Source organism: Hemitrygon akajei, chromosome 12 (assembly GCF_048418815.1).
Source record: "Hemitrygon akajei chromosome 12, sHemAka1.3, whole genome shotgun sequence".
Taxonomy (NCBI): domain Eukaryota; kingdom Metazoa; phylum Chordata; class Chondrichthyes; order Myliobatiformes; family Dasyatidae; genus Hemitrygon; species Hemitrygon akajei.
In genome coordinates this window covers 9,630,317-9,642,788 of record NC_133135.1, presented here as the reverse complement: position 1 = coordinate 9,642,788, position 12,472 = coordinate 9,630,317, and the positions used below count along the sequence as shown (strand labels likewise).

The following is a 12,472-nucleotide window of genomic DNA, read 5'->3' as shown; positions in this document are numbered from 1 at the left end:
AATTGTGCAAATACAAAAATGAAAAAAAAAAGCAGTAATAGTAAATAAATAACAAATACTGAGAACTTGAGTTGTAGAGTGGTTGAAAGCCTGATGGTTGAGGGAGTTCCTGAACCTGCTGGTGTGGGAGCGAAGGCTCCTGTAGCTCCTTCCTAATGGCAGCAGCAAGAAGAGACCATGTCCTGGATGATGTGATACAGCATTATTATTTTTGTTTTTAGAAAAAAATCAGATCTTGGCACTTAAGTCAGATTTTGAGCTAATCAACTCAACAGAATGATTGACTGGAACCTGTGGGTGATTTCAACAATGTACTTCCCTGCACGGTGACTGTGCCTTGGTAACTTTGTTCCCTAGGTACAAGATTTGTCATATCTCTTATAGTTTCATGTGCGCATCATTTAATACTACAATGCCTCAAGACACAAAAACATTTTTGAAACAACTTTATTAGCAAGATAAGATCTTGCTTTTTACCTTCCGCGGTTTGGATTTTGAACAAAAAGGTCTATTTTGCACTATACATTGTTGTTGTGAATTTTAAGCAGCTTTTGCATTGTTCAGCCTTTCACAGTTTGGAAGAAAGAAAGACATGCATTTCATTAATGGCTTTTCACTTCATAAAGCATAGCAACCTCTTGGGATGTAGACACTGCCATGGTACAGGCAATTAGCACACAGCAAGTGCCCATGATAGAGCAGTACTTCATCCCAATGTTGGCTGACCTCTTAAACTATTCTATGACCAATATAACCCTTGTCTCCTCCATGGTCGGGCTCCTCGGTAACCTAGCGGTTAGCGTAACACTATTACAGCTCGGGGTGGTGGTGTTCGATTCTGGCATCTTCTGTAAGAAAGTTTGTACATTTCTTCCTGTGTGCACATAGATTTTTTTCCCAGGTGCTTTGATTTCCTCCCACAGTCCAAACAAGTACGGAATCGTAGGTTAATTGGTCATTGTAAATTAGGCCAGGGTTAAATTTGTGGGTTGCTGCTTGGTGGACCAGAAGGGCCAGTTCTGCGCTGTATCTCTAAATTAATAAAGAAGCCTCCATTTTCCTCCCACCCATGTGCCAATTGAAGGGTTTCTTAAACGTGTGCACTCGGAAGCCTGTGCAAAAGGAGAGAGCCTTCCATGTGTAGGAGGCCCGATCAATTCACCGCGTGATCGACCCGGCGCGGTTCCGAGCAAGTGGTGATAGGGGGAAGTAGTCCCAAACAAATACGCCTACTGCCTCTGTCTTCCACTGACATCCCACTCCACTCCACTCCCAAACCCCACCACGCACCAACTATCTGTCACCCGTCACCCCTCCTTGATCCACCTATCATCTACTGCCGCTGTTTCCCCACACATTTTTACTGCGTTCTTTTGAGATTTCTTTGCTTTGTGGCTGCCTGTAAGGTAACGAAGCTCAAGGTTGTATAATGTATACTTACATTGATAAGAAATGTACTTTGAACTTTGAACACTTCCTCCACAACCCTCCGCCATTCTCTGTTTATCAGCTGTCTCCCATCTCCACTCTCAGTCTAGATGTGGAGTCCTGACCGTGAAAGTTGGTCATTCCTTTCCCGTCCCACCTCCTGACCTTCTGAACCCCTCTGGCAGTAGCTATTTAAGTCCATCACCCCTAGTGGGACACAGGTCCCTGACAGCAGCTCACCACAGTCCTCTGTCCTGGGATAGTCCACAAGCGTGTGGCATCTTCTGAGTGTCAGAATCTAGGCCACACCACCAGGTGTTCATTGGCTGGCCTCTCTTTGGCTTTCCATGTTAATGGTTGTGCAACGGTGGTGGTGGTCCTGGATGACAGAAGGACGATTGTTAACCTCACAGTCTACTGTTATGATCTTCCATTTTATCATTTATTTGCACTCTACTTTCTCAGTTTCACTTTATTCTGCATTGTTATTATTTTACCTTGTTCCACTGCAACTTACTGCCACATCACTCACCTCAATGCCGAGCTGACTCCATCGCCTATAGACTCGCTTTCAAGGATTCTACGCGTATTGCTTATTTACTTTTTCTTTACTTGTATAACTTGTCTTCTTGCACATTGGTTGCTTGCCAGTCTTTCCTAATTAGAGCTCTCCATAAAATCTATTTCATTTCTCTAGTTTCCTGTAAATGCCTGCGAGAAAATGAACCTCAAGGTTGTACAGTACTGAGCAAAAGTCTTAGGCACATGTATGTAGCTCGGATGCCTAAGACTTTTGAACAGTGCTGTTGCAGTTTTAAGTACTGCACTATACAGCTGCTGCAAATTCATGACATATGTGAGTGGTGATAAACCGGATTCTGATATGGGTCTCTAATGTGGACTGAAAGCAGGAAGGGGGCAAGGAGAGGGAATCTTGGTTGGGAAAAGGGGAAGGGAGCGGAAAGTACCAGATCACTGTGTAACGATCAATAAACCTGTGGTTTGGAATCAAATGACCTTGCCTTATGTCTCGGGGCTGGGTATGTCTACACCTGTGCCACCCCCTGCCCCGGCACTCCTTCTCTGCCACCTGTCCCACACCCCTCCCGTGGTGCTCCACCCTCACCATTCCCAACATCCTTTGTTCTGGCCAGATTCACAAGCTCACTCTCCACTGCACATTGACAAATACAATACTGTGCAGATGTTTCAGGCACCTTAGCTATATATATCTCTCTGAGACTTTTGCATAGCACTGTATATGTACTTGGATAATAAATTCACTTGGAACTTGCTCTTGGTAATGATCTGATCCGTATGAACAGTGTGCAAGACAAGCTATTCACTGAATCTCAGTGATAATAATAAGCCAACACCCATACTAAGGAGTAAAGCGAGCATTGATGGAAGGAAGGAAACGTTCAATCGTTTTGAATTTAAAAATTTAAAGAGGCGTCTTTAGTAATTTGTAAGTTTAGGAAGTAGTGTGATATTTGCAAAAAAAGTAACCCTTAGGAAGAGCAAGGAAACAGCAAAGCTGTGTTTAATAGCTTGGCTTCCTGCCAATGTACATAGTTCTGTTTAGAAAAAAGTGAACTGTTTTAAATACTAACAGCGTCAACTGTGATCTGAAGGAAGCCACCAGGAAGCACGTGTCTCAGTCTAAATTTTTGGCTTTTGTCTCTTGATGTGTGTAAACAGACCTTTAGTTTTCTTCCATCCCTGGGGCGATTTGTAAATCATCAGATGTAGGGAAATCCCTTGTCCCATCGCCAGAAATAAATCACAGACAACCACTCTCAACTTATTGCTTATTTATTTATTTTGGAGTCTCTAAGCCACACGTCATATGTTTGCACCTCACTTAAAAGTACATATGAACATGCAGTTTCTCCCAGCTCCGTGTTTTTACTTTCAATTATTTTTTATATTTTGGAGCCACAAACATAACAGTGGCAATGAGGAAGTTTTAAAGGAACCCAAGACCTGTTGAAGTGCAGCAAGACATTCCAGTTTTTTTTTAAAAAGTGCAGTGAGAAATGGTCGAATAAAAACAAAACAGTGCAGCATGTGCTTCCTCAGGAACGGACAGAGACAGTCGACATTAAAAAAAAGGCTGAAAACAGATAAATTCACGGGTTCATAAACAGTGACTAAATTTATAAAAAGCAGCAATGGCTAGCTACATTGGAAGGATTCACACATTTGATTACACAACAGATAACTGGCTGCTGTAGATGGAATTAATTGAGCAATATTTTAAAGCAAATGGAATAGCCAATGAGAAACAAATACCATTGGGTGGAAAAGCATACAGTTTTCTGACGAACTTGACTGCTCTGACCAAACCAGCTGAAATGAGCTTTGCTCATATTGTGAATGCAACACGGGAACATTTAGAACCAAAACCATTGTTGATTACAGAATGCTTTAGATTTAATAAGCGCAATCAAAAGGCAGGGGAGTCCATTTCAGCTTATGTGGCTGAATTGAAGAGGTTGTCTGAACATTGTCAGTTCAGTGATTGAATTGAATTTATTTCTTACATCCTTCACATACAAGAGGAGTAAAAATCTTTACATTACTTCTGATGCACTGAGAAATCATTTAGTTTATGGAATCATACAAGAGAGCATTCAAAAATGGCTCCTAACTGAAGCCCAGCTTACATTTAAAAGAACAGTTAAAATAGCTGTATCAATGGAAACAGCAGAGAAGGTGTTGATTTGCAGTTAGGAAGAAAGTGACTGTGAACAAAATTGCAATGTCTAAACAGAAACTAGCTTTCTTGAACAAATTGTGTTACTCTTGTGGCAGAGGCTCATGTACACCAGACCAATGCAGGGTTCAAAGGTGAAATTTGCAGAAAATGCAACAAAGTAGGACACATACAAATAACATATCAGGCAGGCAAATGTAAGTGGGCTGTACAGGAAGAGGAAAAGATAAAAAGCCGAGTTGCAGTTTCATAATGATGAGAGTAATGCAGGACTGGCAGCCTTGAGATTTACAATGTAAAAACCAACAATAGACATGCAATATGGCTTAAGCCAGAAATGAATGGCAAATTAATTTAAATTGGATTGGACACTGCCTCAGCTGTTTCATTCATTTTCCAAAATGGGTTTGCATGACATTTCAAAGATACTGAACTGAAACCTGCAGATATCCAACAAAGAACTTATACCGGAGAAAAGATCATTTCTGTGGGAATGACTTCGTTAACAGTGAAACACAACACCTAGCAAGCCACATTGGGCTTTTATATGGTGAAAACCAGGAGGGCCGCATTGTTGGGATGTGATTGGCTGAGGCAACTGCAACGTAATTGGAAATCCATCCATCAGTTGCACGCCACATCCTCGGCATTAGAGTCAAATGGATGTGAATCAAGAAAGGTGCTAGATGATGTCACTACTGTCTCCATGCTGAGCACCGTGAACTATTGTCCAACAAGGGTAAACAGGTGTTGACAAACTCTGTGCCTTCAGTTGGAAAACACACAGGACCACGGAAGGAGCATGCTACTCAGAAGAGTCATGAAAGTGACAAAAGCAGTGGTCCAACTGCAAGTTTTTGTAGGCAATATATCCGAGCAAGCGTCTGATCTGTTAATCAGGCAGTTACTTGTGTAAGCTGGAAGAGAGTTCAAGGAGCTTCAGGAAAGTTGCAAGCATTCGGCTTTTGTGAGTATAAAGAGCCAGAATCTACTCTGTGAGCATTAAGGTTATTGCATGAACTTTAAGTGGGAGTTTTGACAGTAGCTGCTTGTAAAAGTAGATGCAAAGACCAAAGCCCAGCTGGATGAATGGAAGGCCAAAAAGAAAGTAGTCTATGGAGATGCGAAAACAGAGGATTGGTCAAATGATGTTGTGGATGAGGAAACCAAGAGGAGAGATTAGATCATAAAGGGAGCAACAGAAGGACTAATGAGAACGCTCCAGTGAACTAAATGCACCTTCCCAAGATCAAGATGCACAAGCTCAAAAGAAGCAAGAGGAAAAGAAAGAGGATGACATGCGTGCTATGGAAATGGAAGAGGATAAACGTGATCTCAAGAAATTAGCAAATTCAGAGAAACTGATAAGAAAGTAGAAGAAGAAAAATGAAGGCAAGAAGAAGAAAGATGGACAAAAAGTTGAAAAAGAAAAAAGAAACTTGACAAGAGTAAAGCAGGAATTAGATCATGAGCAGGATTGAGACTGTGAGCAAGACCATGATGGGGATTGTGAAAGAACCAAGGATAAGGAAAGGGAGCATGACTGAGAAAGGGATTAGGAGCGGGATAAAGAGAGAGAAAGAAGCTGGGACCAGGAGAGAAGCAAGGATCAAAGTAGACCCAGAGAGAGAAAAGGAGAAGAAAGATGTCCAGAGCTGTCAGAACCACTTCCTGCAAACTCAGAATCAACTCCCCACAACCACCATGGAGGAAGTCCTGGAATCTGAGATTGTTTTCACAGCCACAAGTCTCACCTGCCAGGTAGAGTGATCTGCCTTGTCAGGAGAGATGTTATTCCACAGCAGTAAGAAATCCTCCACAGTGAGTAAATCTTCAGGCCTGAATGGGACAATTTAAAATTTACTATGCTGTGGATGTCTATGTATGTAGTAATTGTCTTGCATAGCATACTGTATGTGTGTGTGTGTATGTATGTATACACATATACACACATATACATACAGTATATATACAGTGTATAAGTTGAGATATTGAGTTGGAGTTTATAGATAAGCAGAGAGAAGTGTAATGTGTTTAATATATCAGTAATGTTTGATTAATATTGCACATATATTGTTTGATTAAGCATGCTTTGTTGTTTAAATAATTTATTATGCTTATATGTACAAAGTACATGTCATCACGGACACCACGTCAAACATGCACACTTTGGTTAAAAGTAAATACAAATGTACAGAATTTCTCCCGACTCCATGTTTTTGCTTTCAATTACCTGTAGCTTTTATGCTTCGAAGTTACAAAACATAACAGCTAGGACTATATGAGAGGGCATAGCGTTTAGGTGATTAACGTCAAAGATACACACACAAAATGCATGAGGAACTGGTGAAGGATCTCGGCTCAAAACATTGACTGTTTGTTCATTTCCATAGATGCTGCCTGAACTGTTGAGTTCCTCCAACATTTTGTGAGTGTTGTTCTGGATTTCTGCAGATCTCCTTGTGTTTATAATATCAGAGGTAAGTTTTTTACACAGAGAGTAAAGTGGAATGTGCTGCCAGGGGTGGTGGGAGAGGCAGATACATTAGGCTGTGAGATAGGCACATGGATGATAAATGGAGGCTATGTGGTAAGAGTTAGATTGATCTTGGAGTAGGTTAGAAGTTTTGCACACCATCATGGGCTGAATGGCCTTTAATGTGCTGTATTCTGCTATAACAACATACTGTTGATGGCAGGCATGGCAGCCAGTGTGTGTCAGTGCAGGAGACAACAAGCTGGAGGAACTCATCAGGTCAGTCAGCATCTATGGAGGGAAGTGGGCAGTCATCATTTTGGGTTTATAGCTTTCATCAGTACTAGGCTTATGAAGGGTCTCAATCTAAAACGTCACTAACCATTTCCCACCATAGAATGTTGCCTGACCCCCTGAGTCTCTCCCCCCCCCCCCCCCCCCCCCCCCAGTGTTTGTGTGTTGTTACACATTTCCGGTGTATACGGTCTCTAGTCTGGGAGAATGAATGACTGCAGTAACAGAGGCTTTATAACCCAATGGTCAGACTGCACTTGGGGATTGTGAGCTGTTTAGGGCCCCTTATCTAAGAAAGGCTGTACTGACATTGGAGAGGGTCCAGCGAAGGTTCACAAAAAACGTGTCAGGAATTAAATATGAGTGTTTGATGGCTCTGGCCTGTGCTCGCTGGAGTTTAGAAGAAAGAGGGGGAAACCTCATTGAAACCTCTAATGTTGAAAGGCCTAGATAGGTTGGGCTGGAATGGATATTTCCAATAATAGGAGAGTATAGGACCAGAGAGCACAGGCTCAGAATAGAAGGCCATCCCTATTGAATAGAGATGAGGAAGAATTTCTTCAGCCAGAGGATGGTGAATTTGTGGAGTTCATTGCCACAGATGGCCAGGGAGGCCAAGATATTATGTACATTTAAAGCAGAGGCTGATATATTGTGACATATTGCAATAGCAAGGAAGGCAGAAGAAGGGTTCCCATGCGACTGAACCCTGACCCCGATCTTTCAGGGATGATGTTGTGGCTACTTGTGTATCAGCCTACCCACGCTACACAAAGTCTCACATATAATCCATCCTAAAGTCCCAGATTAAATCCCATGGCAAAGGGGTCAGGATTATAAGGTCTGGAAGCCCCTATTCAGTTTTGGCTCCTGGATCAGCCTCTACAGCCACCTGAAGTCCCAGCAATAGACAACCACTGTGGAAAACATCATACTCGACTCAAGTGACTGGCTTACTATGACAACCTCCTAACAGTGACTATCTATTGTTAGATATTGATATCTGACTGTGGCTAGCAAGGACCTTTCTTCCAGAAGTATAAATTTAAGACACTCGCTCTGAGTCAAGGAAAATCCAATCCACTTATGGCAGGCTGTCTTTAATTGCACAGTAATGATTTTCTAAGTATTTGTGGCTTGGCTGATGTAATGTAATTGATTCCATCGGTTCAATTTGGGAAAACCTCCTTAATGTTTAGTGTGGAAATTGCTTTTTGTACATTTTAGATTGTAACTTATTGCATGTTTTTGTTCAATGGAAAAAGCACTTAAGCCTCGATGAATCCATTTGAATCACAATTAGACTGGCTGCCAGGTTACACTGGAGGAAGTGACATCACCAGGACGTGTGATTTGCACCATGTGGTCATATGACCATCCACCCCCACCTCCCCCTCTGCTCCCATGGCTTCTCATGACTCTGATTGGGTGTGCTGGGACACAGGGAGGCTAAGCAGCTGTTACACCTTGACCAAGGGTGACCTGTCGGCTAACGGAGGGAAGGAGCACCTTACACCTCCTTTGGTCGTGATGTATCTCCACTCCGCCACCCAACATGCGTGAATATTAGTCCATAAATCCCAAAGCCTGTACTCTTGTAACTTCTAGTACAGAAGAGCATGTAATATTGTTCTGTGTGTGTGACAAGGAATGTTTGCTATACTGTAATGATGTTCTTGAGCGAATCTGATTTATTGGCCTCAAATTTACATCACTAATTTGGGCACAAGAGATTGAATTCACCATAATTATGTTCTTGAAAGAATCCTTGGATTAGTCTAGAGATTCTGCAGGTAAAGCAACATACATAAAATGCTAGAGGAACTCAACAGGTCAGGCAGCACCTGTCTTGAATTGATGATCGGGCCAAGGTTCTCCTTTGGACAGCATTTTTAAGGTATGATATTAAAATAATCACTAAATTATTCTTTTTGGTCTAGAATCTAGACAGATGTGAGGACGGTAAGCTGTTGGCGTTGGATTCAAGTTTATTGTCATTCGAACGCTCACATATATATAACTACAAACGTTTGTAAAAGAAATGTACTCAAATGTAAATCACAACACAAAAATCACATGTAGAACATAAAATATTATTAACCCAATACTATTAACATTCTGTAAATGTACAAGTTGACATAAGTTTTACTGTATGACATACAGTTAAATATGCAACAGTATAATGCTACTGGCACTGTCATAAATAATGTGTACTGAGTGGTAGCAGGGTGTTCAGGAGTCTCACAGCCTGGGGGAAGAGATAATACTCAGCCTAACAGTCCACATTTTTCTACTGTGGTATCTTTGGCCTGACGGTAGGAGGACAAAGAGATTGTGGGACGGTTGGAAAGTGTTCTGTCATTGGATGAGCAAGATCACATCCTGTATTAGAGATGCAAAGTAGTCTTAGCCTGACCTTGACTGTGTGTAATAAATCAATCCAAGGTGTCGGGTGTTACGTCTCTGCAGGGATGTCAACAGTTGATCCAAGGCGACCAAGTGAAGTTGTCAAATTTCTAGTTTCCCAGAAATTCCAAGAATTTGTGCATAATCTCTCAAACGCTGTTTCAAGAAGAGGAAATTTAACCACTTGGAAAAAGTATACTTTGAACATTGTTATGTATATGTCAAATATTGACTCCCAGTGAAGTTCTCTTTACTAGCTACGCATGTACACCTGTTCATTAATGCAAATATCTAATAAAACAAACATGTGGCAGCAATTCAGTGCATAAAAGCATGCAGACATGGTCAAGAGGTTTAGTTGTGGTTGAGACCAAACATCAGAATGGGGAAGAAATGTGATCTAGGTGACTTTGACCGTGGACAGGGTGGTTTTAGTAGCTCAGAAACTGCTGATCTCTTGGGGTTTTCAAGTACAACAAACTCTAGAGTTTACAGAGAGTGGTGTTAAAAAACTAAAAGCATCATGTGAGTGGTATTTCTGTGGACAAAAACGCCTTGTTAATGAAAGAAGTCAGAGGAGAATGGCTAGACTGGTACAAGCTGACAGGAAGGCGAATGTAAGTCAAATAACCACACATTACAACAGAGGTGTGCAGATGAACACTCAGCATGTTGAACATTGAAGTCGATGGGCTACAGCAGCAGCAGACCATGAACCTATACTCTGTGGCTATTTAGGACACTACAGGAGGTGCCTATTAAAGTGGCCACTGAGTGTAGCATTTCAAATTTTTCTTGCTTTCTGATCTCACAATCCACTACTCACTTTCTGCATTCTATAATCTGCTCGAACCCTATAAGATTTCTTGAAGATTTTAATTTGGAGCTCTTCGGAGAAGAAAATCTGCTTTTGCGTTGGTGGCTTCATTTGCAATCCCATGTCTTGCCTGCCCTTGAACTGGGCCGGATAACAAGGACATAGCTTTTCCCCTTTAGAGCATCGGTGATCACTGATTGGGGTTCAATTCCCACTGCTATCTGTTGGGAGTCTGTACGCTCTTACGATGACCACATGCATCTCGTCCAGACGCTCTGGTTTCCTCCCACATTCCAAAGGTGTACGGGTTAGTATCTTGTGGGCCTGCTTTGTTGGTGCTGGAAACGTGGCAACAATTGTGAGCTGCTCCCAGCACATCATTGGAATGTGTTGGTCTTTGACGAAACGAACCATTTCTCTGTGTATATTTCAATGTACATGGAGCAAAAAGCTGAAATATCAAAAGGGGGTGGGGGGTTGCAGAAAGGTTGTGACACAGAGTGGTTGATGACTGGAATCGGCTGCTGGGGTGGTACTGAGAGCAGGAGCGATGGTGGTATTTAAGAGGTTTTAGGGCTGACAGATGAACAGAGAGGGGCTGGAGGAATATAGACTGTGCAGATAGGTAGGATCAACTTGGATTAGTATTGAGGGCCACGGGCCTATTCCTGTGCTGTGCTGCTCTATATTTTCTGCAACCCCTCTCAGGCTAGTGGCAATTAGGGAAGGGCAATAAATAGCAACACTGTGAAGTCTGTGCTACATTCATTTCTCCTCAAATTCAAGCACTTAATCTTTGAGACCATTTTTCCAAAACACTAACTCAGCCTCCTGCCTCTTCAACTCTCTCGTCTTTTACAATGGCCACTTTGGACATTATCCCCCTCGAGGGTTAATACTGGTGTTTGGTTTGAGAACGTTTCTGTGAGGTACCTGGGACATTTAGTTCTTTTAAAGGTGTTAGGTAGAGACATGTTGATGCATTTAGCAACAGATTGTAAATATGACTGTGGCTTTACAATGAAGAAACATCTGGAATCAGAATCAGGTTTATTATCACTGATATAAGCTGTGGTTGAGATCCTACATCTGGACTGAAGGAAAGAGTGGAAATAACCTTGTACGCCTCTGGTGCAGACAGGTGTGAGATGTTGCACTTTGGGAGGACAAACCAGACGAGGAATTTCACAGTGAGCAGTAGGGTCATAAAAAGAGCTTTTGTCACAGTGGCCTTCATTCATCAAAACATTGAAGACACTTCATCGCCATCCACCTCAAAGGTGATGATGATTCAGCATATAGGGAGGAAATTGAAACTATCCCCTTCTAGCTTTTTCAAACTTCCCCTCTCTCCCACTTTTTTACTCTGGCACCTTCCTCCTCCCCTTCCAGTCCTGGAGATGAGTGTGGCTGAGTGGTGCCACAGCAACAAACCTCTCACTCAATGTCAGCAAGACCAAGGAGCTGATTATTGACTTCAGGAGGAGGAAACCAGAGGTCCGTGAGTCAGCCCTTACCCGGGGATCAGAGGTGGAGAGGGTCAGCAACTTTAAATCCCTCTGTTATCATTTCCGAGGATCTTTCCTGGGTCCAGCATGCAAATGCCACTATAAAGAAAGCAGTGCAGCGCCTCTACTTTCTTAGAAGTTTGCGAAGATTTGGCATGACAGCTAAAACATTGACAAATATCTACAGATGTGTGGTGGAGAGCTATAAAACATAGCAGCTACAATCCAGTCCATCACGGGTAAAGCCTTTCTCACCACTGAGCACATTTACATGGAGTGTTGTCACAGGAAAGCATCAAGGACCCCCACCACCCAGGTCATGCTCTCTTTTTACTGTTGCCATCAGGAAGGAGGTACAGGAGCCTCAGGACTCGCACCACCAGGTTCAGAAACAGTTATTTCAATTCAACCATCAGGCTCTTGAATCAGAGGGGATAATTTCACTCAACTTCACTCACCCCAATACTGAGCTGTTCCCACAGTCTGTGCACTCACTGTCAAGGACTCTTCATCTCATGCCCTCGATATTTATTGCTTATTTATTTATTATTTTTATTTTGTTCATTTTTTTGCATTTGCAGTTTGTTGTCATTGATTCTATTGTGTTTCTTTGTATTTACTGTGTATACATGTAAGAATATGAATCAGGGTTGTAGTTGGTGAAATATACATATATCGATAATAAATTTTGAACTTTAAACCTACCTTCCCCCTCACCTGGCTTCACTTATCACCTGTCAGCCTGTACTCCCCCCACCCACCTTCTTATTCTGGCTTCTCTGCCCTTCCTTTTCAATTCTGTTGATTGGTCATGGCCTGAAACA

General features: G+C 42.1%; 1 protein-coding gene across 2 annotated transcripts in view; it reads left to right on the top strand.

The window, feature by feature from the left end:
- adgrl2a (adhesion G protein-coupled receptor L2a) overlaps positions 1 to 12,472 on the top strand; it is an 852,977-nt gene that overhangs the window by 109,889 nt on the left and 730,616 nt on the right. The window contains exon 2 of one of the 2 annotated variants that reach the window (XM_073062548.1): positions 6,541 to 6,627. The exons of the other annotated variant lie outside the window; for it this stretch is intronic. The gene's annotated coding sequence lies outside the window, so the exon portion shown is untranslated. The remainder of the gene's footprint in view (positions 1 to 6,540; positions 6,628 to 12,472) is intronic. 2 annotated transcript variants of the gene reach the window in all.